Raw genomic sequence first — 27,182 nt, forward strand, 5'->3', positions numbered from 1 at the left:
TTTTAGAAATTACTCTGTATTTCATGCTTAAGTTGCCCATAGAAAACATTTGCTTCAGCTGTTTAATTTACCTCCTTTAATTCTGCCTGTAAGCCTTCCCACTTCTACATGTGAGTTTCTAGCTGAAAAAGACTAATCATTCAAGTATCCTTTAGGTATCAAACAAAGTTAAGGAAGCAAGAGTTTTGGTTGGGCATAGGAACAGATTCTAAAGAGGCTAGCCTCCTGTTTTCACAATAACTTGTGAAGTTACATATTAGACTTATTTTACAAATAAAGAAACTACAGTAATTCTTCACTTAATATCATCAGTAGGTTCTTGGAAATTTTGACTTTAAGTGAAACAATATATAATGGAACCAATTTCACCATAAGCTAACTGATATAAATAAGAGTTAACTTCCTACAGCATAATTCTTGTCCCAAAATATCACCAGACTTCTAAATAAAGACCTCAAACACTTCTAATATTAGACACTTCTACTATTAATACTGGAATAAAGATGAGCCATACATACATTTTAGAAAGATTAATAAAAACAAGTAAGATAATCCATTTCAGGGTTGCGGGTGGCCGGAGCCTCTCCGGCAGCTCAGGGCACAAGGCAGAGACCCTCCCTGGACAGGATCCGTCCCACCACGCTCACAGACACGCCCGCACGCACTCCCGCTAGGCCCACGTAGACACTGCAGCAGACCTGATGTGCACATCTTTGGGATGTGAGAGGAAACTGGAATGCCTGGAGAAAATCCATGCGGACGTGGGGAGAACATACTGGCCCTGGTGGGGAACCGAGTTTGTTTTTCTTTCTCGTTAATGTTATAAGGAAATGACATTGAATGAAATGATGTTATTCCAGGACCTGCTGTGTTGCTCTGACAATTACTTACTCAAGTTTCACAAATATTTTAAGTGGCAGAGCCAGAATTTAAAGCCATTCACACCTGCCTTTGTCGCCTGTGCTCACTTGAGTCGCTTTCAGAACAGGGATGATGGCAGTAATGGTCCTAATGATATTGACAGCTCTCCTCAGCCAGGGCTGCTGCCCTTTCTCCTTCGCAGGAATGATGATGTCTTCAGGCCTGCCAGCAGCCCCCTAGTGTCTTGGCTGCATTCATCCTCAATGGCTTTTTAGCCCTCCATTGTCCTTTGATCCTCCTCTGCTATTTCCCCACCTACCTTTGCATCCACTCTTGCTTCCTTCCAGAATTAGGGTATTTCCTGGCATTTCCACTCCTGCCATCACTCAAAAGTCATTTTAATCTCTGTTAACTGCTTAGATGTTAAGGTGCTCCTTGCTGAATGGATCTTAAGTGGAGATTGCTCATTGTAAATGCAGTGGCCTTTAAAACTAATGTGGTGTATAAGCGAAGCTAAAGGTTGCTTTTTACAGACTGTTTCTGCAAAAGCAAATAGACTTTCCTCATTCATAATGAAAGTGAAAGTGCTCTGAGATTTAGGATCACCTGATGCTGCTCTTTCAGAGGAGGTAAGAGAAGTACTTGGGGGTTGAAATACACAATCATGTGAAAGTGTTGTCACCACTGTAGATCGTATTTTGTAGTTGCAGTCTCATCACATCTAAAAAACAGTATCTACAGCCACATGTTCCTACATTTAAAGCTACTCCCTGTTCATTTGTTCCCTTTCTTCAATTAAAAAAAAGCAAAAAGATGTGGAAATAACTAATATTGTAGTACCAAGAGTATCACAGACCAAAACAGGTGATTTTATGCTATTGCTATGGAAACAGCAGTAAAATAAATGAGCATCAACCTTGCTTTAAAATAATAGTTACTCTTTTTGATCATTGGTGCCATAATGGACATTCTCCTTTTAAGTAAGCAAGGAATGGAACATTTATAAATGCTGACTTTTACTTTACATAGAGACTTTTCATAGTTTTTCTTAGCTAAGTCATGCCATACAGAAAAATAAATATTAAGTAGGTTTTCTTAAATGCTGCCTCAATTTAGAATTCATGGGGATGTTACTATAAATCTACTACCTCTAGACACAATCTTAAGATTTTGCTATATAATTTGGCCAACATTCATTCAGTTGATATTTATTGAGCACCTATTATGTGGCAGGCATTTGCTAAACAGTTTGTCCCTACTCTCATATTCTGGAGGAGAAGACAGAGAAAAGCAAGTAAACAAAATAGTTACAAATTGTTGTAAGTGCTCTGAAAACAGGCAAAGGAGATACCTACTTAATAGGGTGATATGAATATTTAAATTAAGAATTGAAAGAATATGACCAAACTAGCCATGTGAAGAGTAGAAGGAAGAGTATACCCACAGAAAGAAAAAGCTTGTGCAAATTCTTGTGATAAGAAGACACCAAGTGTGAAGCTGGGGAGCAGTAGGGAAGAGGACAGTGGCATGAATAAGATTGGCATGCATGCAGGTTACTCTCCCTCCCACCCCTCCAGATCCATTCCCAGCCTTTATCTCACTTGCTTTGTCTCTTGGGAGATACGGCCCTCCTGCCCTCCCTCCTCACACTGTCTGAATCAACCAGACTCCCTTGACCTCAAGCTTCTGATTTCCTCAGGCTTCCCAGACAATGAGAAGTACTGGCAGGAGATCAGGAGACAGAAAGAGAGAAGTGTCAGGGTATTTCTTCCCACTCTTCCTGGGCTTTGGACTTCTTGCTGATGACCCTTTTTATGAGGACCAATTGCTCTGACTCCAGTTCCTTCCCTTGCCTCTGTAGACTTAGGAAAGATAATGGCTACCCACTGTGGTTATGTTTTGGGTGCCTAGCCTTGCTTTGTTTCCTTGGCCTTGTCCATACCTCGGTAAGGAGTTATTTCATGACAGTATCTTCATTTGAACTATGTGGGATGAATTCTGTTCCCTTGTGGGCTGTTATTGTAGACGATGAGGCCTGGTGAGTGAGGCAGGGAAATTTATAGTCCTTGTGAGCTAGGAATCTAGATTCTTTTCTCAGAGCAGTGTGAGATATGATGGAATAATCCCTATTTAAGTTGGTCACTTTGGCTGCTCTTAAGGGCATTGACTGGGAGAAGGGGGAACAAGAATGGAAGCAGAGAGACCAGCCGGAAGGCTGTGCAGACAAAGACCCGTGGGGCCTGGCCAGAGTGATGGTATGGGAGATAGAGAAACGAGTGGATTCAACATGGAACTGATAGATTTTCGGAGAGGAATTTTGAGTCAAGAATGACTTGGGTTTCTGATTTGAGCCACTGGGAAGTAGTGCAGGTGAGGAATTATGGATTTTTAATTTTTGATGGGTTTCATTTGAAATGTCTTTGAAATACCCAGGAAAAGATTCAGTTAAACAGTTTGGAGTTAAAGGAATGAGTCAGGGCTAGAGATCTATATTGAGTTATCATTATATAGATAACATTTAAAGCTCAGTGACTCTGTGGACACCTCCTGCCTAGATCCAAATGCTCCCGGGCGGGGGTGTGGTCATTAAAAAACAAAAACAAAAAACATGTAAAATCAGATGAGAGTGGACATAGTCCCAAAGGAAAAGAATGTTCTTTCTAAAAATAGAGAAGAGAGCCTAGGAGCTCCTAGCATTTAAAGCTCTCTAGAAGAATACAATTTTAATTACTCCCAAATTATTATTTAAATAATATGTAAATCTACTTTTAGAGACAAGGAAAATGAAAATAAGGGCTGCTTCAGGAATCAAGTGTGAAAATTCTATTACTTTATATACTTCTCATAAAAATAAAGCACAATATCTAATTGAACATATTTTTAAAAAGCGATAGTTACGTGCCTTCTAGGAATACTAGAAGCATCACTTATGCTTTGAGCACTGGCACAAGTATAGATCATGTGAACACTTTAGCCTTGTGTTGGAAACTTAAGATTGATTACAGAACTGGGTGTGTTAATTTTCTTCCTCATCTCAAGCTCTTACTTTAAACCAACACGATTATGCTCAGGTGGTGAGTTCTGCATATTGTCTAACTTAATTAGAAAATTTATTTATGTTGTTAAGCTTCCAGCCTAATTCAAATTAGAAGGAACACTTTTTAATTTCACCTTTCATTTACTAGAATTTTATAAGATAAAAGAATGTATGAAAATGGCACCAGTGTGTTTCTCCTGCTACAATTCATAATAACCAAAACAATCATTAGGCCCTGCAGTAAGACATTTCTTGGTGTTTTTCTTTAGGTCTTCTACAAATGATCATCCTCTGACTCAAGGGACCTATAGATTTTATTATATGGCCTTCCAGCTTTTATATTATAGCATTGAACTGTCATCCGTAGCATCCATTAGAATGTTATTGACAAAATGTCCACTCGTATTGAACTAAGTACTCGATAAACCACTATAAGTAAATTGTTGTGCTCTAACCTCGAAGGATAGTCTATTGATTCCCCTCGTGAGTATGGACCTAGCAGAATGACCCTATCTGCAGTCCCCTTGTGGTCCCTGTAAAATGTTGCATAATGTCTTTTTTGAGTCCAAGATAGTCAAGAATCTTTTTTAAAAAAATTATTTGTTAGACCTTTAGATTGCTCTTTTGTGTAGATTTTTTTTAAATTTCAAATCAATAGTTAATCATTCTAATCATTGCTTTGTCTTTATGGGCTAAAACTCTGCCATTTTAAAATTATATTACATAAAAAAATTAATCCATGCCTATAAGAAAATTTGGAATCATTCTCCAAGGGTAACTGCTTTTAATAGGTTTTTGTGAGTACCTCCAGAGCTTAATTGTATGTGTATATGTATGTGTGTATATACGTATGATATTGTAGTCCTTTTTTCCATAAGTAGAATCATACCATCCACACTCTTTGGCAGTTGGTTTAGTGGTAACAGTGAATCTTTCTACTTTACCTATCTTGAGAACCTTTCTGTATTACTACATATTAATTTGTCTGATTCTTTTTAATAGCTGCTATGTATGCCATTGCATGGTATAGCATAACCTATTTATCTGGCCCCTCATGATGGACCTCTAAGTTTTTCCTTTGTTTGTTTTGCTATTGGTGTTATAAATGAATATCCATGTGTGCGTACCTTGTATTTTTGTGAAGTACTTTTCATTTAAAGATATGTGAGATTTCAATCTAAAACTAGAGTAAAAAGAATGTATATTATTGCTTAAGGAGTCAAAATCTTCCACGGTTATAATGATACATTCAAGATAGCAGAGGTGAGGAGTGATGGGAAATTTAAAGAGTGAATATTGGAGATATTTAAGGACATTTGACAGATTTTCCCCCTTGTTGGATACTGTCAAATTTTTGATGATGGGCAATTTACAGTAACATTTTTAAATAAGTTTTCAAGATTCTAAGTAATTAGAAATCTACAGTAATCACAGTTTGTGTAATATTTTATATTGATAATTGAGAATCTTTAACTGATTTGTGATTTGTGAAAAATGTACTTTTAGTGCCAAACATCTTCCTTATTGTGAACTTGTGAAAGTGATCATTTATGATGGCACTATTCAATTCAATGAAATAATCAATTATCTAGAAAAAGCAATGCCCTAATTCTATATATAAACAAAAAGTTACATTGCTTGATATTATATTACCTAAAACAAAGCATGAGTTTCTTGGCCAATTTATGGCAAAGTGTATGCTTGGGAAGTTAAGAGAGTGGATGGTGTTCGAGGTCCACAATTTGAATTTTCACTTTTATGCTAGAGATGGCTATTTTTTTAACTAGGCAATTTATATCCAAACTGTAGCTTTTCTAAGAAAGTCAAATATTACTTGAAGACAGATGATCTTGAAAAAATGGAAATAGAAAACCCAATAAATTAGAGCTTACAAAGGAATTGGAAGCATAAATTTGAAAGAGTAATATCCTACATTTATAAAGCACTTGACAGTTTATAAAATGTTTCATGATCATTTTCTCAGCACAATGAAAAGACAAATGTTATTATTCCCAATTTATAGATGAGGAAATTCAGACTCCAATAGGTTGACTATGGTTCCTGTAACCTTTTTAGGAATAATAATCATGTGAAAATTGCTATATCAATTTTCCAGGGCTGCCATAACAAATGACCACAAACAAGATAACTTAAAATAACAGAAATTTATTGTTTCTGGAAGCTAAAATTCCAAAATCAAGGCATTGGCAGGGTTTGTTCCTTCTGGAGGCACTGAGGGAAAATCTGTATCATGCCTCTGTCCTAGTTTCTGGCAGTTGCCAGCAATCTTTGGCATTCCTTGGCTTGTGGATGTATAATTCCAATCTCTGCCTGCATTGTCACACGGTATCCTCTCCCATGTCTTTGTCCATATTGTCCTCCTCTTATAGACACCAGTCGTCGGATTACAGCCCACTCTAATCCAGTCTGACTTCATTTAATTTTATTACATCTGCCAAGACCCTATTCCAAATAAAGTCTAATCACAGGTTACTAGGGGGCAAGAATTAAATGTGTCTTTTTGGGGGACACAGTTGAACCCAGAGCAGTGACTAACGTTTCAGGATCAAGAGCACCACCAAGAGACTTGTGTGCTTCGTTGTAATGGAAGAGAAATAATAGTTCTCATTCTTTCTGTACCTTTCTCTTAAAATTCCATTACCCAATGTCCCATCACCAACAAGTGATTGAACTAGTAGCAGCTTCTTTTTCTTTCATTCAGAATAATTCATATACCATAAAATTCACCATCTTAAAGTATGTGATTTAGCAGTTTTTAGTATAATTCAGAGTTATGCAACCATCACTGCTATGTAATTTTAGGATGTTTTCATCACCTCAAACAGTACCTGTACCTATTAGTAATTATTCTCCACTCCCTGCTACCCTTAGCTCGTTCTTTCTATCTCTATAGGTTTACCTGTTTTGAACATTTCATATAAATGGAACTGTATAATATGTGGTCTTTTGTGTCTGGCTTCTTTCACTTAGCATAATGTTTTCAAGGTTCATCCATGTTGTAACATGCATCAGTAATTTATTCCTTTTTAGGTCTAAAAAAAAATCCATTGTATGGATATGCCATATTCATTTATCAGTTGAATATTTGGGTTGTATCCATTTTGACTGTAACTAATAATGCTATTGTGAACATTCATTTACAAATTTTGTGTGGACGTAAGTTTTCAATCCTCTTGGGTTTATATATCTAGGAGTGAAACTGCTGCGTCAGATGGAATTTCACATATTTGAAACTGTTTTCAAAGTGACTGTACCACTTGGTATTCCTATCAGCAATTTAGGAGGTTCCAATTTCTCCGTATCCTTGCCAATCTTTACTATTGTTAGTCTTTTTCGTTATACTCGTCCTGGGGAATATGAAATAGTTATCTCATGGTTTTTTTTTTTTTTTTTTTTTGAGACAGAGTCTCACTTTGTTGCCCAGGCTAGAGTGAGTGCCGTGGCGTCAGCCTGGCTCACAGCAACCTCAATCTCCGGGGCTCAGCGATCCTACTGCCTCAGCCTCCCGAGTAGCTGGGACTACAGGCATGCGCCACCATGCCCGGCTAATTTTTTCTATATATATTTTTAGTTGGTCAATTAATTTGTTTCTATTTTTGGTAGAGACGGGGTCTCGCTCAGGCTGGTTTCGAACTCCTGACCTTGAGCAATCCGCCCGCCTCGGCCTCCCAAAGTGCTAGGATTACAGGCGTGAGCCACCGCGCCCGGCCTATCTCATGGTTTTGATTTACATTTCTCTGTTGGCTAATAATGTTGAGCATCTTAATAATGTTGAGCATTTGCTTATTGACCATTTGTATATCTTCTTGGTGAAATTTCTATTCAAATTCTTTGCCCATTTTAATTGGATTTTTTTACTGTTGAGTTGTATGAGTTCTTTATATACTATATACTCTAGACCAAGGGTCCTCAAACTTTTTAAACGGGGCCAGTTCACTGTCCCTCAGACCGTTGGAGGGCCAGACTATAGTTTAAAAAAAACTATGAAGAAATTCCTATGCATACTGCACATATCTTATTTTGAAGTAAAAAACCAAACGGGCAAAAACACCCACATGTGGCCCGCGGGCTGTAGTTTGAGGACGCCTGCTCTAGACTCTTATCAGATATATAAGTTGCAAAACTTTTCTTCCATTCTTTGTGTTGCCTTCTTTCTTGATATTGTCCTTTGAAGGACAAAGTATTTAATATTTATGAAGTCTAGTTTATGTTTTCTTTTTTTGTTTGTGCTTTGGCTGTCATATCTAAGAAACCATTACGTATTCCAAGGGCATAAAGATTTTTACCTATTTTTATTAAGAGAGGTGTAGTTTCAGCTTTTACATTGAAGTCTTTGTCCATTTAGATTGATTAATCACTTTTGTGTATGGTATGACATAGGAGTCCAATTTCTTTCTTTTGCATGTAGATATCCAGTTGTCTCAGCAGCATTTGTTAAAAAGACTATTCTTTCCCCCATTAAATGTTTTGGTACCCTTACCAGGATAACACATGATCACCTCCATAGGGACAGATAAAGCATATGACAAAATCCAACACCTATTTCTGATTAAAAGTCTCCATAAATTAGCATAAGAAGGGAATATATGGAAAACATACAGCTTTTATTGTGTGAAATGGTAAAAGACCGAACGAACACTTTCCCCCTAAAATTGGAAAAAGGCAAGGTTATCATCTGTCATCATTTTTATTCACCATTGTACTGGAAATTCTAGTCAATGCAATAAGACCAGGAAAATATATATATAATATTAGATATCCATATCGCACAGAAAAAAGCAAAGCTTTCTTTGTTAATAAACAGCATGAGTATCTATAGGAAATTCAGTGAAATGCACCCCAAAAAGCTACTAAAAGGAATAAGTAACTTCATCAAGGTTGTAGGATATGAAAAACAATATACACAAAAATCACTTGAATTTCTACTAGCAAAGAGCAATCCAAAAATGAAAATTAAGAAAATAATTCCAATTCCAGTAACAATAACATTAGAAAAATAAAATATGCAGGAATAAATTTAACAAAGGTAGTGCAAGATTTATATGCTGAAAATTATAAAACACTGCTGAGGGAAATTAAACATCTAAATAAATGGAGAGACATTCTATTGGAAGATTACTATTGTTAAGATGATAATTCTCCCCAAATTCATCAGGCTTTTTTGGTAGAAAAAATCCAGTGAGCATTTGTTTTTGTTTTTATATTAAAAGAAATTGATGAGTGTATCCTAAAATTTATATTATAGATTCAAAAGTAGGGTAAAACAATTTTATAAAGGAAGAAAAAGGGTGAAAGACTCAACACTTACCATTTCAAAATTTACCATAAAGTTACAGGAATCAAGGCCATACTGGCATGAAGAAGACATATAGATCAATGCAGCAGCATGGAGAATAAAAAACTACATTTATGGCCAGTTGATTTTTGACAAATGTGCAATAAGGCAATTCAGTGGGTAAAAGCATAGATTTTTTTCCACAAGTGGTGCTAGGACCTTTGGATATCCACATGCATAAAAATTAATTTAGACCCTTACCTCACACCATATATAGATGGATTTTAGACCCAAATGTAAGAGTTAAATTTATAAAACTTCTAGAAGAAAACAGAAGAAATATTAATGATCTGGGTTTAGGAAAGGAGTTTGTAGATGTGACACCAAAACACAATCAATAAAGGAATAAAATGGTAACTTTGACTATCAAAATTTTAAAATTTTCTGCTTCAAAAGATACCATTAAATAAATGGAAAAAAACCCCCCACAGACTAGTGAAAATATTTGCTAGTCATATATAGTAAAGTTCTTATGTCAAAAAATTTGGAAAGAACTCTTACAATTCAATAATAAGAAAACATATCACCCACTTTAAAATTTGGTAAAAGATTTGAATAGACATTTCACAGCAGAACATAGAAGAATGGCTGGAAACACATGATAATATTTTCAATGTCATGTATCATTAGAGAAATGCAAATTAAAAACATAATGAGATATCACCTCATACCCACTATAGGAGCTATAATCAAAAAGATAAAACTATCAGGTGTTGGTGAGGATGTGGAAAAACTTAAATTTTCCTACTTTGCTGGAAGAATATAAAACAGTGTAGCTACTTTTGCTGGATATGTGCCTAAGAAAAACTAAAACATATGTCTAAACAAAGAGTGAACATAAATGCTCATAGTAGCATTATTAATATTGACCAAATCTGGAAATCATCTACAGTACCATCAACTCAACTAGTGAACTGATAAACAACATATGGTGTATTTGTATATTGGAGTACTATTCTGCTATCATAAAAAGTTATGATAGATGCTACCACATGAACGAATCTTAAAAACATAATGTTAAGTGAAAGAAGCAAGGTGCAAAATATTTTATATTTTTATTACACTTGGATGAAATATCCAGAAAAGGACAATTTAGAGACCAAAACCAGATTAATAGATCTTCTGGGGCTGGAGGTTGAATGGGGGCTGTCTGCAAACAGGCATGAGGGATCTTTTTGGGATGATGGGAGTGTTCTACAACTGGATTCTGGTGATGGTGGCATAACTCCTTAAATATACTAAAAATATTTGAATTACACACCAAAAATGGTGAATTTTATGGCATGTAAATTGTATCTCAATAAAGCTGTTTTTAAAAAAGGGATCAAATGATATTCAGCGAAAGGTTCCAAGAGTACCAGTTATTAATTTAGAATCATATATGTAAAATACGCATTGTAACCTGAGACTTTACTAAATTCATTGATCAGTTCCAGGAGTTTCTTGGTTGAATCCTTGGGGTTTTCTAGATACAATATCATATCATCAGCAAACAGTGAAAGTTTGATCTCTTCTGCCCCTATTTGGGTACCTTTGATTCCATTTCCCTGTCTGATTGCTGTAGCCAAGACTTCCAGCACTATGTTGAACAGAAGTGGAGATAGTGGGCAGCCTTGTCTGGTTCCAGTTCTAAGTGGGAATGATTTCAATCTTTCCCCATTCAGTATGATGTTGGCTATGGGTCTGTCATATATGGCTTGTATCATTTTTAGGTATGTCCCTTGTATGCCTATTTTCTTAAGTGTTCGTATCATGAAAGGGTGTTGAATTTTGTCAAAAGCTTTTTCTGCATCTATTGAAAGAATCATGTGGTCTTTGTTTTTGCTTCTGTTTATGTGGTGAATTGCATTTATAGATTTACGTATGTTGAACCATCCCTGCATCCCTGGGATGAAGCCCACTTGGTCGTGGTGGATTATTTTTTTGATAAGTGTCTGGATTCGGTTAGCTAAGATTTTGTTGAAAATTTTTGCATCTATATTCATCAGGATACAAAATCAATACACAGAAATCAGAGGCATTCATATACGCCAACAACAATCTAATTGAGAACCAAATCAAAGACTCAATTCCCTTCACAATAGCAACAAAGAAATTAAAGTACCTAGGAATATATTTAACCAAAGAGGTAAAAGACCTCTACAGGGAGAACTATGAAACACTGAGGAAGGAAATAGCAGAGGATGTAAACAGATGGAAATCCATACCATGCTCGTGGATCGGCAGACTCAATATCATCAAAATGTCTATACTACCCAAACTGATCTACAGATTCAATGCAATACCTATTAAAATCCCATCAGCATTCTTCACAGATATAGAAAAAATAATTTTACGCTTCGTATGGAACCAAAGAAGACCCCGAATATCAAGAGCAATTCTAGGCAACAAAAACAAAATGGGAGGCATTAATATGCCAGATATCAAACTATACTACAAAGCTGTAGTAATTAAAACAATATGGTATTGGCACAAAAACAGGAATATTGACCAGTGGAACAGATGTGAGAATCCTGATATAAAACCATCCTCATATAGCCATCTCATCTTTGACAAAGCAGACAAAAACATACGCTGGGGAAAAGAATCTCTCTTCAATAAATGGTGCGGGGAAAACTGGATAGCCACCTGTAGCAGGCTAAAACAGGACCCACACCTTTCACCTCTCACAAAAACCAACTCACGCTGGATAACAGACTTAAACCTAAGATATGAAACTATTAGAACTCTAGAGGAAAAAGTTGGAAACACTCTCCTAGACATTGGCCTGGGCAAAGAGTTTATGAAGAAGTCCCCAAAGGCAATCACAGCAGCAACAAAAATAAATAAATGGGACACGATCAAACTACAAAGCTTCTGCACAGCCAAAGAAATAGTCATGAAAGTAAACAGACAACCTACAGAATGGGAGAAAATTTTTGCATCCTATGCATCCGATAAGGGACTGATAACTAGAATATACTTAGAACTCACGAAAATTAGGAAGAAAAAATCAAATAACCCCATTAAAAAGTGGGCAAAGGACTTGAACAGAAATTTTTCTAAAGAAGACAGAAGAATGGCCAACAAACATATGAAGAAATGCTCAACATCTCTAATCATCAGGGAAATGCAAATCAAAACCACAATGAGATATCACTTAACCCCAGTGAGAATGGCCTTTATCAAAAAATCTCCAAACAATAAATGCTGGCGTGGTTGCGGAGAGAGAGGAACACTCCTACACTGCTGGTGGGACTGCAAACTAGTTCAACCTCTGTGGAAAGCAATATGGAGATACCTTAAAGCGATACAAGTGAATCTACCATTTGATCCAGCAATCCCATTGCTGGGCATCTACCCAAATGATCCAGTGACACTCTACAAAAAAGACACCTGCACTCGAATGTTTATAGCAGCACAATTCATAATTGCAAGGCTGTGGAAACAGCCCAAGTGCCCATCAATCCAAGAATGGATTAATAAAATGTGGTATATGTATACCATGGAGTACTATTCAGCTCTAAGAAACAACGGTGATATAGCACATCTTATATTTTCCTGGTTAGAGCTGGAACCCATACCACTAAGTGAAGTATCCCAAGAATGGAAAAACAAGCACCAGATATATTCTCCAGCAAACTGGTATTAACTGAGTAGCACCTAAGTGGACACATAGGTACTACAGTAATAGGGTATTGGGCAGGTGGGAGGGGGGAGGGGGGCGGGTATATACATATATAATGAGTGAGATGTGCACCATCTGGGGGATGGTCATGCTGGAGACTCAGACTTTTGGGGGGAGGGGGGGAAATGGGCATTTATTGAAACCTTAAAATCTGTACCCCCATAATATGCCAAAATAAAAAAAAATTAAAAAAAAAAAGAAACAAATAAAAATGTAAAAAAAATATGCATTGTAATATATGTTAACTATTAAAAAAAAGAAACGAGCTACATTGTGTTTTAATAATATGCATAGGAAAGTGTCTTAGGTTCAAAATTGCTACTCTTCTCTATTAAGGACAACAGAATCTTCAATGAATTCAACTTCAGCAGAAGGGGTCTAGGAAAAACTAATGGAATAAAATTCCCTGTGGTGACTGGAAGTATTGGAATGAATGTGTAAGGGAGGCCATGGAACCATCTTCTATTAGTCTTTAAATTCAGGTCACAACCATATTAACTATATACCTAAATATCATTGCACGTATTTAAGTTGCTATTCTGCAGTCTCACTATTTCCTTGTAATTATACCTACGGTTATTTGATAGCATCACTGAAAATGTATATTCAAATCTGGTAAGTTTTAGGTCATGATAAGGAAAAATAAAAACCATTTTGGCTTTAAGAACTAATGATTCTAATAAATGCATCAAAAATCAGAAGACTGACATCAATTTTGCTAGTTTATTCTAACCTGAAGTAAAGATTCACAAATGGTTGTAAATGATAGTACATACAGAGGGAAAGTGAATAGGTAATCTGCATAGATGAGTTTATCTACATTCTTGGATTGTTGCTGCCATTTACTCCAATTATCACCGAGGTTGCCATTGTGAAAAAAAAAAAATGTCAATCAATGGCCGGGCACGGTGGCTCACGCCTGTAATCCTAGCCCTCTGGGAGGCCGAGGCGGGCAGATTGCTTGAGGTCGGGAGTTCGAAACCAGCCTGAGCAAGAGCGAGATCCCGTCTCTACTATAAATAGAAAGAAACTAATTGGCCAACTAATATATATAGAAAAAATTAGCCGGGCATGGTGGCTCATGCCTGTAGTCCCAGCTACTTGGGAGGCTGAGACAGAAGGATCGCTTGAGCCCAGGAGTTTGAGGTTGCTGTGAGCTAGGCTGACGCCATGGCACTCACTCTAGCCTAGGCAACAAAGCGAGACTCTGTCTCAAAAAAAAAAAAAAAAAATGTCAATCAAAGATGAAGATATAAAAGCAAATTGAAAATTGAATTGAAAAGTAATTTTACTTTCAAGAGGTTTGCAAATGTAGATGTTAAATTTGAAATGAATGTCGTTAATGACCATAGCTGGGAGAGTTATACATCTGCTGATCACTAGAATATTATTATAAATGAGGTTGATTTTCCTGTTGACTACCCCATTTTTTCTCAACATGGTCTCATTACTTTTCCTGTCACATCACTGACCCTTAGCTATGAATGCTCACTTATGGATGTAACAATATATTAACACCTATATGTTTTTTTTTTAAAGATGCATCTTGAAGTACAAGAGAAGTAATGCTAGTGTTGCTTGTCTTTTCTTCTTTGTTAGGGCATAGGAGGTTTTCGCTGGTGAAAACCAAGCCTGCATTACAAATGAAGAGCTATTACAAGCAGCCTTCCTTACAGCAACTAAATTGTCCCCAAAAAAGCACATACGCGTAATGAAGCTTTTAAGTAGTCACACATATGCATTTATATTCTCTCTCTCATGAATGACTAATCTTAATTTTTTTAAAGTAGCAATTCAGCTTGCTTTCAGAACCATTTAAGCTTAGCACATGATTTTGTTTTCCCCTTGGAACCAACTATTCTTGATTATGAGATAGGAAAGGTTTGCATATTTATATTTGCAAAGACAGTAGCATAAGCCCTCATCACCATGTGCATGGCATAGTCCTACTACCTCGTCCTAAACTGGGCACATGATCATTTAGAAATTCTTCTAGACATCAGAGCCATATGGTTAGACTTAACTGAGAACTATTTAATATTTTATACAAACCAAAACCTGACTTCTGTAAGGGTAAAGTTCACTCTGTGCACCTATTATACGGTTCCTATTGAGCTTTACATCCTACGGGACCCATCTCTGTTAATAAATGCATTGGATTACATTAAAAAATCTGCTGTAGCAGAGCAATGAATCTTTCTTTTGAATTTTCACATAATCTTCTGGAGTATTCTGTCTGGAATACTAAATATATGCATAGCTCCTACCTTCAATTCTTTGCTCAAATAGTGTCTTCTGTTAGAAGCCTTCCCCAACTACCTTTTCTAAAATAATACTTCCCACCCCTGTCACTTTCTGTCACCTTGTTGTGTTTTATTTTCTTCATGCCCTTATTGGGAGCTGACGTAGTATGTGTACTAGTTTCTTACTATCTTGTCCCCATTAAAACACATGTTTCATAAGGATGAAGACCTTGTTTTATTCACTGTGATTTCCCCAGAATCTACTTCCATCCCTGATAATGAAAAGATACTCAATAGATAGATGAGCAAATGTATAACTCTGGCAGGATTTCAAAAAAGGCAGCTGAGCAAATATTTCTTAATTAACTACAAACCTCTGAATCTATCTCTGTACAAGTACTATGATAGCCAAGATGTGCTCTCAGCCCTTGGGGAGCTTACAGGCTAGTAAAAGGAACAGTTTGAAGATAACAGCCAATGGCACCACACTTTTTTTTTTTTTTAACCAAGATTCACTGCAGCAGAATAAAAGATGTCATGGCCCACAACCCACCCTTTCCACTTTCCAGCATGGAGGTTGTAACATTGATAGGGAGTTATGTAGGCATTCATGAGCTACTCAAACTTTAGCTAGTAGAAAATTAAAGGCCACAATCCACATGGGGGTCAGTGAACAATCCACAACCACCCAAGTTGATGATGGTAAGAACTTAGGTAAAGCTTTCTGTATACCAGGAACTGTTCTAAGCATTTTTCATATATTCACTCTTACAGTCCTTACAGCAATCCTATAGGTACTACTATGTTCCACATTTTATAGATGTAAAAACTGAAACAAAAGAGGTACCCAATATGACACAGCTAGTAAGTGGTAAGTAATACCAGGGTTCAAACCCAGAAAATCTGGCTTCACAATCATTGCTCTTAACCATTGTAGCATATTTCTGCTACCATTGATAATGATCAGTCTGAAATACTGTAGTCTTTTCTCCTAAAGTATATGACACAAGACCCCAATGGGTGCCTAAAACTATGGATACTACCAAACCTGATTCCTGTCAGTTAGAACACATTTCTGTTCACGTCTTCCACTCACAAATTTAATGTTTTTCTATTTTAACTAAGCAGTTATCATGCACTGTGGCTATAACTTTTGTAGTTTTAGATGTGACAGCAAAACTAGCATGAATTTCTTTTTCCTTCATCATAGTTTCATGGATAGAAGATTGTTCTTACCATAAATCTTAGCAAACTCAGCATATACTTTTTTTCTTTCCTTATTAAGTTGAGGATTTTCCCCTTTTCACTTAAAGGAAGCACTTCACAGCTTCTCTTTGGCACATCCAAATTGCCAGGATCCCTACTCTTGGCCCTTTGGGGCCATTATTAAGTAAAACAAGGGTTACGTGAACACAAGCACTGCTGTACCAAGACAGTGGTTCCCAGAAGGCAACTAGGTGACTAACAGGCGGGTAATGCCTGCCGTGTGGAGACAGTGGACAAAAGGAGGATTCAGTGGACAAAAGGAAGATTCATGGACAAAAGGAGGGTTCGTGGACAAAAGGAAGATTTACATCCCAGGCGCAATGGAGCAGGACGACAAGAGATTCCATCATGCTACTCAGAATGGTGCACAGTTTAAAACTTATGAACTGTTTGTTTCTGGTATTTTCCATTTAATAGTTTTGGACCATGGGTAACTGAAACCATGGAAAGTGAAACTGCATGTGAGTGGGACAACTTACAATAACAATTTGCCACTGAGAACTAAGAATAGCACTTCTTGAAAACTACAACCGACTCAAGACAACACTGATGACGAATTTGTCATAAATTGTTTTTCCCCAAAATTGCAGAAATTCTAACCCCTTTGTGCTTATACACGTGCACACTAGGAACTTTGCAAATTGCCAGGCCTTTCAGAGCTGTCAGACTGCTTCATGGAAGTTAGAATGAGGGTCTTGTTTAAACTTAGAATGAGCTTTGGAATACCAAATTCTAGTAACACTTTTAAACTCTATTAGAACATTACTACTAAGTGGTAAAACAAATATCTGGGACTGCATGTTATTCACCCATCCAAACAAAGGAAAAGTTTGCGTATTTGTATCAGTTTATGGCCTATAAAATGGACTATAGTCACTGACCTGGAACACAAAGGGAGAATGAAAAAAATTCTGTAATACAAGTCAAAAAACATGCGGTAAGTCAAAGAAAGATGTAATTATTTTTAATCTAGAGATCTGGGAAGTTTTCAAGGAAGAGGTGGCATTTCAACTCAAGTTGTGATGGATGAACATAATTTCGGTTGACATAATAAGGAGAGAAAGGGCCTTCCAAAGGAAATGCAGAAGCAAAAGTATGCAAATAAAGGATGGAGTATGTTTGAGTAGCGGCAAGAATATTGGTATTGTCATGGTGGTGGCCCACTCCAGTGTCCCATGTCATGTCCTCTGGACTCACTTTGCTATCAGCTGCAGCTGTTGTGGGCAGTTTGGTACAGGCTTGCTCAAGTGTGCCTCAGGGCCCCCTTTGATGCTATAGAAGCCCCCTCCACCCATGGGCCAGCACAGCCTGGAAACACTGGGAGTTAAGGCCCCCAGAGGCACCCGTAACCGTTGGAGGATAGGAGGCAGTGGTTATGTGCTCCTACCTCCCACTCTTCAGGTGGTCAATTCTGTGAGGTGTTCTGCACCTGACTCCAGAGGTCCTGGTAGAATGGAACTTCTGTGTCCTATAGAGGTATCATTGACAGTATGTCCTTATATTTGTTTTTCTTCCTTTGTTGTCTTCTCCCTGTTCCCTCACTCTTGCTTCATGGGATCACCTCTGAAATAAACTATTTGCACCTTATTTTACACTCTACTTTCAGGGCTGTGCTTCCTAAAGAAGCTATACAGCACAACCAGGTATATGAGGTAGCTCAAAGGATTGGATTGCCAAATGAACTAGAGGCCTTAGCTGGTACTGAATTCTGTTAACAATTTTAAGGATACAAACAGCGAGCACACGTGAAGCAAGAAGAGATCCAGGACTGACTGCTATTGCATCTTTCCAGTCCTTTCTAATTGCACTTTTGCTCAGATTTAACAGATGAGTTCTCCAAGCAATGCCTGAGGGTATATCACCGAAGAGAGCTATTTTGGCCATTTTATACATTTGTAGCTTATGTGATATTTTCCAGGGAGCCATGGCCACAAAAGCCCATGGATTTCAGGTTTGTTAACCATTTGTTAACCACTTGTTAACCATTAATCCTAGACAGATCAAGTCCATTCTGCAAAAAGCATTTCATTAAGAACTTTTCTCCTAATAAATACTATTAGTGTATTTGCCAGGAGGTCACTTCAGTTCATGAGGAGCTTTGGCTAGTCACCTTTTCTCGAATGTCCTTTAGTAAAGTAAAGTAAATGTTTGCAGGCCTGCTGCTTTCTCTTTCCTTTCTGATAAGCATGGAACATTTTACAAACAACTACTGTCCTCTGGAATTGTCAGATAAACTTGTAAATAATTTACCATTTACTCTTGACTTATCTTTTAGGCTTTAGTAGATATCCTGGCTCTGCCATTTACTAGCTATGAGACCTTGAACAAAATGCTTAATGTCTCTGATTTCACTACATTGGTAAGATGTGAATGTTGATTTCTATTTCAAAGAGTTATTGGGAGGAATAAATGAGATAACATTGGTGGAATGATATGCAGGTTCTGACCCATGGTAGAGATTTATATGTTGCTCTTCCATTTCCCATCCTTTTCTGTTTATAATTATAGACTTGCTGTCTCCCCTACTGAGGTCTTGGTGTCTTATGTTAAGACTCCTAGCAACCAACCTTGGCTTTATTCTGTGATTCCATTCTTCCTCTTGTACCAATTCTGATATTCTCTCCTGGAGTCTTGGGTGTTGATCCTCTGGTTTCAAGCTTGTACACGTTATTACATGAGGTCTGACATGAGCATACAGAAATGTACATAGTGGAGGAGGAAAACAAGGAGATCTCTGATTAACAAGATAAGAAACTGGGACATTATTCCGTAGACCATAAGATGCCAGAGAAGAAATTAGAACCTAGGAGTGACATTCAGTCTCCACAGCTGGTCCACATGAAGAATAAGCAGAGATAAAAGATTGGCAGTAGGGAGACCAGTAAAAGAGGCTATTTCAAGCACCAATGACCTGAACTAGCACTGTGGCTTTTGAAAACCAAAATAAGGAATAGAGATGAAACCACTAAGAAAGTGACTTTGACAGGATATGGCAGCTAATTGGATTGGTGAAGCCCAGATGTTCATGACTGGGAGCAGTAATTCTCTCGGGTACTCATTAATAACTGAGAGGATTTTAAGAAAGTATATGAGACCTATATTGAGGTATGAGATGACCCTCAGGAATATAAGAAAGAGGAAAATAAAATTAGCCTCTAAGCTTATGATTGTAAGATAATAGTTCTTGGATCAGAGCTTTTTTATATATCTAAAAGAAGAATTTGTCAGTGGCAACAAGATAATCACACACAAAAGGCAAACATGGGCTATGCCCATCCAAAGACAGTGGCGGGTAGGAGTCTTAGCCATCAGCTAATAAATATGTGGTTTCCAGGAGCAAGATCCTCTGACTATGGATGTGCTTATAGGCACCACCAGCCTCCAAAAAGAAAGAAAGCATATAGTTCAGAATGTGGAGACTGGAATTAATTAGATCCAAGTTTTAATCTGTGCTCTCCTAGATGTGTGACTTTGGGAAAGTTACCTGACCTTACTAAGCTTTGTTTTCCTCATGTGTAAAATAGAGATGATAATAATAGTAGATAACATTGTAGCATTTTATGGGAAGTTTAAATGAAATGTTGGCATATAGAAAAAAATGCTTAATAAAATGTTGGCATATAGAAAATGTTCAATAATTAATAGATATTTAATGTAATATCTTTCCTTTGGGGAATGTGTACATCAGGTAGTAAAGTCTAAGTCAGTTGTTCTGATTATATGCTAAGAAAACAAAACTTTATGATACCTCATGGATTTTTTTTTTTTAGATAAATTACCACATTCTAGTATATCACACTCCAGTCTTGCTAGCTTGGAGATCATCCTTTCAGGGGGCTTGACGTGAGCTCATGGTTGGAGGCACAGATTTGAGACCTGTTAGAAGATGGGATCTGTAATGGAACAGAGAGGTTCTAAGGAAGTGAAAAAGGGGGAGAAGTGAAAAGGGACATGGTTTTCAGGCAGATAAGTATTGTCTCGAAAGTATGTGGCTGTGGTTCTCACCCCACCACAGACTCTGGAAGGACACAAACCATGGCATCTTGTCATCGGCATCCACAGCACGTAGGACAGTGTCTGACAATTCTGGTCTCTCTGCATATGCCAGTGAGAGAGCCTCGGCCTGCTGTGCTAGCATGACAGAAGCGGCAGTCCGTTTTAAGTTCAAAGACAGAGTTCTAGCACCTGCCTCTGCTACTTACTAGCCGTGGCCGAGTAGCTTGCTCAGTTTTTAAAGTCTGTCTGGTTTCCTCATCCATCAAATGGAGAAGGAATAAAAATGCTACAGACAACTATTTAAGAATAATTTCTTCATCCAATATTGCACTGCGATTTCCACATCTTAGCCACTTCTACATCCTCAATATCTGTATTGTAGGCCGGGCGCGGTGGCTCACGCCTGTAATCCTAGCACTTTGGGAGGCCGAGGCGGGCGGATTGCTCAAGGTCAGGAGTTCGAAACCAGCCTGAGCGAGACCTCGTCTCTACCAAAAATAGAAATAAATTAATTGACCAACTAAAAATATATATACAAAAAATTAGCCGGGCATGGTGGCGCATGCCTGTAGTCCCAGCTACTCGGGAGGCTGAGGCAGTAGGATCGCTGAGCCCCGGAGATTGAGGTTGCTGTGAGCCAGGCTGACGCCACGGCACTCACTCTAGCCTGGGCAACAAAGTGAGACTCTGTCTCAAAAAAAAAAAAAAAAAAAAACAAACAAACAAACAAAAAAAATATCTGTATTGTACCACTAAGGCATTGACTCAATGTTAGCTGAATAAATTAATGAGGCAGGAGGAAAATCTGAGAAGGGGACCTTGAGTCAAGTAGTTCCTAGTGATGACAGACTACAAGGTAGAACTGTTTATATAAGTTGCTAAAATGGAGTACAAGTATTTTTTTCTTATTTTAATTTCAAAATATTGAAAATGTTTTTTGTTACATGCATCAATTTTATCATGCTTGAGTCAGGGTTATAAGTATGCCATCACCCAGAATAGTGTTCACTGTACATTGTAGGTTTTTGCCCATCTTCTCCGCCCCCCCAGCTCGATTTCCACTGAGTTTTACTTCCATTTGTGCATATGTACACTCATTATTAGTTAGTTCCAATTTAATACCGAGTACACGTGATGTTTGTTCGTCCATACTTTAGATACTTCACTTATGATAACGGTCTACAGTTCTATCCAAATTGTTACAAAAGGCCTTAATTCTTCCTTCTGCATAGCTGTGTACTATTCCACAGTACACATATACCACATTTTGTTAATCCAGTCATGAATTTATGGGCACCTTGGTTGATTCTACATTTTTGCAATTGTGAATTGTGCAGCAATAAACATTCAAGTGCATTCAATAAACATTCAAGTCTTTTTGATAAAATGACATTTTTTTTTCCTTTGGGTAAATACCTAATAGTGGGATTGCTGGATCAAATGGTAGGTCTACTTTTAGTTCTTTGAGGAATCTCCATACTGTTTTCCATAGAGGTTGTACTAATTTACAGTCCCACCAACAGTGTATAAGCATTCCTTTCTCTCTGCATCCATGCCAGCATCTATTATTTTTGAACTTTTTAATAAAAGCCATTCTAACAGGGATAAGGTGATATCTCATTGTGATTTTAATTTGCATTTCCTGGGGAATAGTGATATTGAGCATTTTTGCATATGTTTAATGGCCATTTGTCTATCTTCTTTTGAAAAGCTTCCATTCAGGTCTTTGGCTCACTTTTTAATGGGGTTGTTTGTCTTTTTCTTACAGATTTGCTTGAGTTCTTTGTAGATTCGGCTTATTAGACCTTTATTGGATATATAGCTGGTAGATATTTTCTCCCATTCTATAGGTTGTGTATTTGCTCTGTTGATTATTTCCTTAGTTGGCAGAAGCTTTTTAATTTATTCAAGTTGCGCTTACTTATTTTCGTTGTTGCTGTGACTGTCATTGGGGTCTTCTTCATAAATTCTTTCCTTAGGCCTTTGGCCCCCTGTGGCTCCCACAGTCTGGGCCAGAGTTTGGCAGTGCTTGTATGGGAATGAGCAACATGGAAACCGGGGGGCTGAAGCCCCTTGGGGAGGACAAAGATGCATGGTGGGTGGAGAAGCGGTATGGAACCTGCCATCTCTGCTTGGCTCTGTGGTGACTGGAAGCGCCCAGGGGTCTGGTATCCTGGTGCTCTGTCCTCAGGAAGCTCCCAGTTCACTGGCGGCAGCAGCAGCTTTTAGGCTCATGAGGGTAGGAATGCTCTCCAGCAGCCCGGGAGCCTGTTGACTGCCACAGATGTGAGGGAGAAACAAACCGCTCCACCTACGCTTTTTTTTTTTTTTGCTGGACTTAAAAACTGTTTTCACTTGGTCTACTCAATACTGATCTACTTACTGACTGATCCAGGGGGCATTCCTTTGTATTCCTGGGCAACTCTGGCACTTGGATCACAATTACCCTCTTCTGCCACTATTCTGGGTGACATTAAATATACACACAGACAGCAAGATTTCAATTGTGTCGGAAAACAAAATACTTAGGAATAAATTTAACAAAAGATGTACAAGACTTCTAAAATGAAAACTATAAAATATGAAAGAAACCAAACAAGGCTTAAATAAATGGATATTATATATAATGTAAATAGATTGCAAGAGTCGGTATTGTCCTGCTGAAATTGATCTATAGATTCAACACAATCCAAGTTAAACTCTCAACAACTTTTTTTTTTATAGAAAATGATAAATGCATCCTAAAATCTATAGAGAAAAGCAAAAGCCAAACAAACTTTGAACAAAACTAAGTTGAAGAGTTTCTTTACCTGGTAATCAAGAGTGTGTTATTGATATAAGGATGGACAAATGGATCAATGAAAAAAGTGAATCAATAAAGAGTCTAGGAATAGATCCTGACACACACATATATATGATCAATTGATTTTCAACAGAGTACCAAGGCATTTCAGTGAGGGAAGGAAAGTCTTTAATAAATGGTGCTGGAACAACTGGATAAACATAAGGAAAGAACTTCACCTCCTACCTGAGACAACATACAGAGACTAATTTGGGATGGATCACTGACTAAATGTAAAAACTGAAACTATAATGATACAGAAGGAAACATAGGAAAAGTATTTTTGCAACTTTAGGCTAGGCAATGATTTTTTAAGACACAGGAAGCACCAATCTAAATAATGATAAACTAGACTTTATGAAAATTAAGCTCTGATAATCAAAGCATCTGCATCAGCCCATCTCTAGAAAGGACGTGTCTTTTTTTTTTTTTTTTTTTTTTTTTGAGACAGAGTCTCACTTTATTGCCTAGGCTAGAGTGAGTGCCGTGGCGTCAGCCTGGCTCACAGCAACCTCAATCTCCTGGGCTCAGCGATCCTACTGCCTCAGCCTCCCGAGTAGCTGGGACTACAGGCATGCACCACCATGCCCGGCTAATTTTTTGTATATATATTTTTAGTTGGTCAATTAATTTCTTTTTACGTTTGGTAGAGACGGGGTCTCGCTCAGGCTGGTTTCGAACTCCTGACCTTGAGCGATCCGCCCGGCTCGGCCTCCCAAAGTGCTAGGATTACAGGCGTGAGCCACCGCGCCCGGCCCGTATGTGTCTTTTATGTATTGTTTTTGATATGTTCCATAAGTTGGAAATTATTTTTAAATAAAAGTTTTGAAAGATACCATGAAGAAAATAGGGAAGAAATATTCATAATATATATATCTGACATAGAACATGTCTCCAAAATAGATAAAGAACTGTTATAAGAAAGCAACCTAATAAAAATTGAGCAAAAGACTTAACAGATACTTCACCAAAGGAGATATACCAGTAAATATATCTAAAAGTACTCAGTGTCATTGGTCATAAGGAAAATGCAAATTAAATCATAGTGATATCCATTTCATGCCTACTAAAACTGGCTAAAATTTAAAAGTCCAATAACACAAAAAGTAGGTGAGAGTATGGAACCACGTTGAAGAGCTATTTTTATGAGATTATACAAATATCTCCCCCAGTGACTCAACAATCCCATTCCTAATTATTTTTCAAGAGAATGAAAATACATGTCCACAAAAAGATGCTACAAGCATGTTCATACAGGTTTTATTCATAAGAAATCAAAACTGGAAGCAAATCAAAATGTCCATCAACAGGAAGAGAGATATTATAAATTGTTGTCTATCCATATAAGACTTATCAGTGGGAAAATAGAAGAACTATTGATATACGGCGTAACATGGATGAATCTCAAAAATGTCATATTAAGTGAAATAAACCAATCACAAAAAAGTATATTCCATGTCATTCCATTTATAGGAAATTCAAAAACAGACAAAACTTACCAGCGGTGATAGGAATCAGAAGAGTGATAGCTGTGGAGTTAGGATTGACCGGGGGGTCCAGGAGCAGACTTTCTAGGGCAATGGACATGTGGTATATATTGATTGGGGTGGAAATTACATGGATGTATATATTCATCAAAACATATGAAACTGTATACTAAAATATGTACATTTCAGTTTCACAAATTTTACCCCAAGGAAGAAATAAAAGATACTATAACTATTTTAATAATCTCCATTCATCATGAAGGGTAGAATCTGGGGCCTGCGATAGCTTCCTGTTGTGAACAGTAAATTTATCAACTCCTTACCTTGGCTTAACCCTTTGCACTCGCTTGCTTTTTTCCTCATTATCCACTCGACATTATCCACACTCAACATCCGAGTGCAAAGGGTTAAGGACCCTGCATGATTTGGCCCTTCCCTTACCTACTAGGTCCTAGCCTTGCTGGCTGTACTGTCTGAAGTAGGTCATTTCTTGATGTTTTCTAGTTCAGTCTCTTGTTTCCTTCATTGCATTTAGAATAACTTGTATTTAATTTGTTTCTTTATCCTTTTTTCACCTGCCTTTCCCACTAGAATAGAAGCTCTAGGAGGATAGGGACCTTGTCCTTTCCATCATTATATCCGTGATGTAATGATGGAAAATCCGTGATCCGTGAGCCAGCATATTGCCTGGCTCAATATTTGTTGAATGTATGAATGAATGAACGAATGAATGTTCCTATAGTTCCATATGCCAATAAACTGAGAGTATACTCATTCATTTCTGTTTGGAGTTTGATCCTTAACGATTTAGATAAAAATGTAATAGTTTATCCCTACAAACACAACAATCCTTTAATAAAATTGTGTCACAAATGAGTTTTTTGGTTAATACAGCCCCTCTTTTTGTTCCCTTTTCCTTTCCAGAATCTCTGTAGTCTTTCCTTTTGTTTCCTAGTCACAACCTTTTGCAGAGGAGACCTGATAGCATCCCCGATGACAATGTTTTCTAAACATATTTGATTCTGTACTCCATTGGTAAAATATTTTGTGCACACCTACCACATAGGGACATGTATTTATTTTTATTTTGAAAATATATAAATATGTTGTTGTGCTTACTATACAGTAAAACATGCACAAAAATCACATTTTAAGAGGATGAGATGCAAGTTGTAATGCTTTCTTCCTGCACTTCAGTGGATGGTGGTGAATGTGATAACACGTTCACTTATACAGCGAAGTATAATACTGCAGTAGTGTTAATACTTTTGGATTTTAAACCTTAGCACTGACTTATGGATTGATAGGCTGCATTGCTTTTATAAATGAATTTATGGTATCATTTAGTGCAGGTAGAGTAGAACTTTTAAGTCAGGGACATACTCTGCAATCATCTCACCTAAGTTTTACTGTGTTATTAATAACATTGTTTAATGATGGTTTTTCCACAGCAAAATATGTAGAGTATTTGAGAGGGAAGCAATAATGAGATTAGAAAACTGGGGAGGCAGAGGCATGGAAAAGCTATAGAAAAGGTTATGTTGATTTTAAAAATAGTTAATTATGCTATAAATATTGATAACAGTGTATTTGAATGAAATGTTGTTTCCTTAGGGGATTGCTAATTGTAGAAAATTAGCAATGTAGTACATTTGGATAAAGTTGCTAAAAAACGGAGGAAAATCATTTATTCTCAGGTAAAAGACAGTTTTTAAGGAAGCATCAATTTTACAATATAGTAGCCTGGGACGGGTTTGGAGATTTTAAGCCTGCTCTGTTACCTCTGAGACCTAAAGGAAGCAGAACATAAAAATGAGCTTCTATCAATTTGAAGCAAACCTAATCTTTGTGTTCATGGCTGTGGTCTAAATCTATTAAAGATGTTCAGATTCAGTGTCCTTGGTATCACTGTGGGTTGACCTGAATAGTTAGCAATGAAGTTGTGTATTATAATTCCAGTTGGAAGATATGTGCTTAGGAAGTGAAACCGACAGTCAGTGTTTTGTGTCTGTCTCTAAGCAGACTAAGAGCCTATATAAAATGACAGGTGCATTTTTAGGGAAAGAAACCCGTAATGTTTTCCTATTTAGTAGGTGACAGTATGTCCCAAGATAACACAAGCTTAAGGGGCTGGAACAAGCATGGTTATTAAAGGTTAGCAGTTTCTCAGTTCATACAAATTGAATTTTTTCATAGGCTGGAGGTCTGTGGAAATCTAGTGTAGAGTACTGAAATAAATTAGCATATTAAGTGAATTTAAACATTCAGGCTTGTGAGCACTTTGAATTTAAGGAGGAAATTTTATTACTTCTTGAAAGAAAAAGGCAATTCTTAAATTCTGTGTTTGATCTCCCTGTTGGAAAGGGTCTATATGATAAATTATATCATTTTGATGATTATCCAAAGAAGTGGTTATTAAATTGATGA

The 27,182-nt window shown here is 37.2% G+C and overlaps 1 protein-coding gene across 5 annotated transcripts in view; it reads left to right on the forward strand.

The window, feature by feature from the left end:
• Positions 1-27,182, forward strand: part of CFAP20DC (CFAP20 domain containing) — a 234,063-nt gene that overhangs the window by 57,753 nt on the left and 149,128 nt on the right. The window lies entirely within an intron of this gene.

Source organism: Microcebus murinus, chromosome 30 (assembly GCF_040939455.1).
Source record: "Microcebus murinus isolate Inina chromosome 30, M.murinus_Inina_mat1.0, whole genome shotgun sequence".
NCBI classification, from domain to species: domain Eukaryota; kingdom Metazoa; phylum Chordata; class Mammalia; order Primates; family Cheirogaleidae; genus Microcebus; species Microcebus murinus.